We start from the raw sequence: 5,520 nt of genomic DNA, 5'->3' as shown, positions 1-5,520 counted from the left end.
TCTTTTCCCCTTTTTCCTTTATTGCCTTATTTCCCTTCCTTCATTCCTTTTTCCTTCTTTGCTTCCTTTCCTCTTTCTCTGTTCTTTTCTTTCCCTTCCTTCATCCCTTCTTCCTTTTCCCTTCTCTATTTCTTTCTTTCCCTTCCTTCATCCCTTCTTCCTTCCTCTTTTACTTCCCTTCCTCTTTCCTTCATTCCTTTCTTTCCCTTCATCCCCTCCTTCCTTTCCCCTTTCCTTTCTCTATTCCATTCTATCTCTCCATCCCTTCTTTCGTTCTTCCTTCCTCCTTTGCTTCCTTTCCCTTTCCCTTCCTTTTTCTCCATTCCTTTCTTTCCCATCTGTCATCCTTCCTTGTTTCCTCCTTGACTTCCTTTCCCGTTTCCTTCCTTTTTCTGTATTCCTTTCTTTCCCACCTGCCATCCTTCCTTGCTTCCTCCTTGGCTTCCTTTTCCCTTTCCTTTCTCTATTCCTTGCTTTCCCTTCCTTCGCCCCTTCTTCCTGGCTTCCTTCTTTCCCTCCACTTTCTTTTTCTGTCCTTCCTTTCGTTTCCCCTTTTTGTCCCCTTTCTTCCCATCTTTCTCTTTCCTCCCTTCCCCTCATACCTTTTCTCCTTTCTCTTTCTTCTTTTTCCTCTTTCTTCTTTCTTTCCCTTTCTTTCCACCCTTCCCCTCATACCTTTTTCTCTTCCCTTATTTTTTCTTCCCTCCTTTTTCTTTCTTTTCCTTTCCCTTTCTCTCTTAGCGACATCACCGAGGGCCACTTCACCCTAGGAGCAGCCAATCCACTTATTTCCTCGTTTTTTTTTTAAAGTTCAGATCTCTCAATTATTTTAAGTTGAAAAATGAAGACATTGTGTGCCAAGTTCGGTCCAGATCTATCAAGCCACAGAGAGGAACCTTTGAGGTACAAATAAACATACATAATAGATAGATAGATAGATGGATGGATGGATGGATGGATGGAGGGATCCGCTTCTTGCTATGCAGGGCAATAAAGATTATTATTATTATTTGAAACACAACAAGATGAGTCCACAGCAAACAAAATCACTCTGATGGCTGAATTTATTATTATTATTATTATTATTATTATTATTAATATAATATAATTTATTATTATTATTATTATTAGTATTCAGCTCTAGTTAAAGCAGGTGGGTGATGGTTTATGCCACTAAACAAGGCAGGATTAAGGCAGTACTCCACAAAGGAACAATAACGCTCTCCCCCTCTTTCTTAAAGCCTATTCCTCCAAAATTGCCTAAAATGGACATATACATGTATTAAAGCCTATTCTGTCACACTCTGGTTCTTTTATGCAGAGAGAGAGAGAATCCCTGGCGCGTTCTATTTCTAAAGGCAACGTTTTCCCCAGATTTTCTTCTTCCCAATCAAATAGAAGAAAAACCACTAAACAAATGCACTTTTTTGTGTGTGTGCCTTCGGTGGGAGGCTAATGTTGCTCATTGTAATGCTGCCAAGTTATTTGATGGTCGGAGTCCTGATTTCCATCACAAACACACATAACCTTTTGCAAAGGTTTTGCATAGTCGGAGCCAGACAAAGTGACATTTTATGGCCAGATAGAGACCCAGATCAGTCTGATCTCTTTGCAAGACGAAGGAAATTTCGTTGGAATTATAATCAATCTCTTCCCATTTCCAGGCAAACCTTATATTCACCTCTGAGGATGCCTGCCAGAGATGTGGGCAAAACGTCAGGAGAGAATGCTTCTGGAACATGGCCATACAGCACAGAAAACTCACAGCAACCCAAACCATCTATCAACACATAATAAAAAGTTAAAATATGTGTGGCTGGGGTGTCCACTTGCACAGACAAGCTCCCACTTCCACAAACAGCTATAGCTCCCACTACTCAGGAGACACCAATGGCCCTCCTCCCAATGATATTGCAGTTATAGAGAACACCATAAACATATCCAAGAGCCCTGCCAATGTCCTCCACAAACACAATACTGCTCACCAACCAAGTAAAGGCTTTCATGTGGGGACAATTCCATCCTAGATTTCATGTGTTTCCTCCACCACAGACATCCCAGTGTTTCTTACTCTCTCCATTGGTGTGGAATTTGTACGACCCCGCCCATTGCCTCTCCCTTAACCCTTTCCTATTCTTTTCTATGGCACACAGCATACAGAGGAACTGATCAGCAACTGAAGACACTACAGAGGTTTGGGGAGCATTCACCATGATTTATAAGTGTAGGTACTGGGATGTATAGTTCACCTGCAATCTTTTTGGCATTGCAGAGGGATTGGCTGGTGACTTCTGGAAGAGCACTTTGGTTTTCTCGATGTTCAGTGACAGGCCGAGCTTCTCGTATGCTCCTGCAAAAGTGTTTAGAGTGGCTTGTAGGTCTTCTGAATGCACACAGCCTACATTGTCATCAGCATACTGGAGTTCTATGACAGATGTTGTAGAGTGGCCTGTAGGTTTTCTTCTGAATGCGCATAGACTATGTTATCATCGGCATATTGGAGTCCTATAACTTGTTGTGACCTTGCTTTTGGCTTTCAGTCTGCTGAAGTTACCAAGGTGCTTGTTTATAAAGCTATTGTCCTCCCAACCCTGCTGTTTGCCTGCGAAACGTGGACTGTCTACAGATGTCACATGCAACTCCTGGAATGATTCCATCAGCGCTGCCTCCGGAAAATCCTGCAACTCTCTTGGGAAGACAAGCAGACAAATGTCAGCGCGCTGGAAGAAAGAAAGACCGCCAGCACTGAAGTGAGGACAATAGCTTTATAAGCAAGCACCTTGGTCCCCCTATGGATGTCCCGGTCCTCAAACACTCTCTGCTTCATTCGGAAAAATGCTGCACTCACAGAGCTCAGGCGGTGTTGTATTTCGGTGTCAATGTTGACTTTGGTGGAGAGGTGGCTGCCAAGGGAGCGGAAATGGTCAACATTTTCTAATGTTACACCATGAAGCCGTATCTCTGGCATTGGAGAGGGATTGGCTGGTGACTGCTGGAAGAGCACTTTGGTTTTCTCGATGTTCAATGACACTGAAATACACCACCGCCTGAGCTCTGCAAGTACAGCATTTTTCCGAATGAAGCAGAGAGTGTTTGAGGACCGGGACATCCGTAGGGATACCAAGGGTCTTGTTTACAAAGCTATTGTCCTCCCAACCCTGCTGTATGCCTGTGAAACGTGGACAGTCTACAGACATCACATCAGCGCTGTAAATCTCTTGGGAAGACAAGCAGGCAAATGTCAGCATGCTGGAAGAATGAAATACCACCAGCAATGAAGTGAGGACAATAGCTTTATAAACAAGCACCTTGGTCGCCCTACGGATGTCCCGGTCCTCAAACACTCTCTGCTTCTATTGTCTATTGTCTTCTATTATATATTGTCCTCCCAACCCTACTGTATGCCTGCGAAACGTGGACAGTCTACAGATGTCGCATGCAACTCCTGGAACGATTCCATCAGGCATAGACTACGTTGTCATCGGCATATTGGAGTTCTATAATAGATGTTGCTGTGGCCTCTCCTGGGATGTAACATGACTCCGGTGGTTATGCCCGCAGGTTCATTGGAACATGGTGATGACAATCCATCGAGTAGTGGTTTGTTGTTGTTCATACGTTCAGTCATCTCTGACTCTTCGTGACCTCATGGACCAGCCCACGCCAGAGCTCCCTGTCGGCCGTCACCACCCCCAACTCCTTCAAGGTCAGTCCAGTCACTTCAAGGATGCCATCCATCCATCTTGCCCTTGGTCGGCCCCTCTTCCTTTTGCCTTCCACTTTCCCCAGCATAATTGTCTTCTCTAGGCTTTCCTGTCTCCTCATGATGTGGCCAAAGTACTTCAACTTTGTCTCTAGTCTCCTTCCCTCCAGTGAGCAGTCGGGCTTTATTTCCTGGAGGATGGACTGGTTGGATCTTCTCGCAGTCCAAGGCACTCTCAGCACTTTCCTCCAACACCACAGCTCAAAAGCATCGATCTTCCTTCGCTCAGCCTTCCCTAAGGTCCAGCTCTCACATCCGTAGGTGACTACAGGGAAGACCATTGCTCTCCTCCCAAGAAGTAAGTGTCTCCTGATATCCTGGCCACAGTCTGCATCTGCAGTCATCTTTGCACCTAGAAATACAAAGTCTGTCACGGCCTCCACGTTTTCTCCCTCTATTTCCCAGTTGTCAATCATTCTTGTGGCCATAATCTTGGTTCTTTTGATGATTAGCTGCAACCCGGCTTTTGCGCTTTCTTCTTTCACCTTGATTAGAAGGCTCCTCAGCTCCTCCTCGCTTTCGGCCATCAGAGTGGTGTCATCTGCATATCCGAGGTTGTTAATGTTTCTTCCAGCAATTTTCACCCCAGCTTTGCATTCATCCAGCCCTGCACATCCTCGCATGATGTGTTCTGCATACAAGTTAAAAAGGTTGGGTGAGAGGATGCAGCCTTGCCGGACGCCTTTCCCAATCTTGAACCAGTCTGTTGTTCCGTGGTCAGTTCTGACTGTTGCTCCTTGGTCCTTGTACAGATTCCTCAGGAGAGAGGGAAGGGGGCTTGGGATGCCCATCCCACCAAGAACTTGCCACAATTTATGATGATCCACACAGTCAAAGGCTTTAGCAGAAATAGATGTTTTTCTGAAACTCCCTGCCTTTCTCCATTCTCCAGCATCTGGATATTGGCATCTGGTCTCTGGTTCCTCTGCCTTTTCTAAACCCAGCTTGAACATCTGGCAACTCTCGCTCCATGTCTTGCTGGAGTCTTCTTCCTTGCAGGATCTTGAGCATTCCCTTACTGGCATGAGAAATAAGGGCCACTGTACGGAAGTTTGAGCAGTCTTTCGCATTTCCCTTTTTTGGTATGGGGATATAAGTTGATTTTTTCCAGTCTGATGGCCATTCTTGTGTTTTCCATATTTGCTGGCATATGGCATGCATCACCTTGACAGCATCCTCTTTTAAGATTTTAAACAGTTCAGCTGGGATCCCGTCGTCTCCTGCTGCCTTGTTAGCAATGCTTCTTAAGGCCCATTCCACCTCACTCCTCAGGATGTCTGGTTCTAATTCATTCACCACACCGTCAAAACTATCCTCGATATTATTATCCTTCCTATACAGATCTTCTGTATATTGTATATATATAATATATATACAGATCCTTCCTATACAGAACATGGCCCTATAGCCCGAAAAAACCCAAAAGAACTGAGTAATTCCAGCCATGAAAGCCTTCGACAATACAATGATGATATTATTATTACAATCCATACATAGTATGGTAGGGAATGGCCTCTACCATAACTCAAGGCAGGCCTCAAAACCTGGCTGAAGAGGCAGGCCTGCTTTTGGGGGAGAGAGAGAGAGAGACTCTTTTTCCCCCCGCCCTTCCGTCTCCATGGCAACCTCTGCCTGAGATGCCGGCCTGGCACCAGCAGGGGAAAGGAGGCGGGCGAGGGAGGACTCGCTTTCCCGTGATGCCCCGCGCCGCAAGTCGGAAGCGGCTCCTCCTCGGCGAGGCGCCTTAAAGCGGAAGC

The sequence above is a fragment of the Anolis sagrei genome, chromosome 12, assembly GCF_037176765.1.
Source record: "Anolis sagrei isolate rAnoSag1 chromosome 12, rAnoSag1.mat, whole genome shotgun sequence".
NCBI classification, from domain to species: domain Eukaryota; kingdom Metazoa; phylum Chordata; class Lepidosauria; order Squamata; family Dactyloidae; genus Anolis; species Anolis sagrei.
This window is presented reverse-complemented; position numbering follows the sequence as displayed.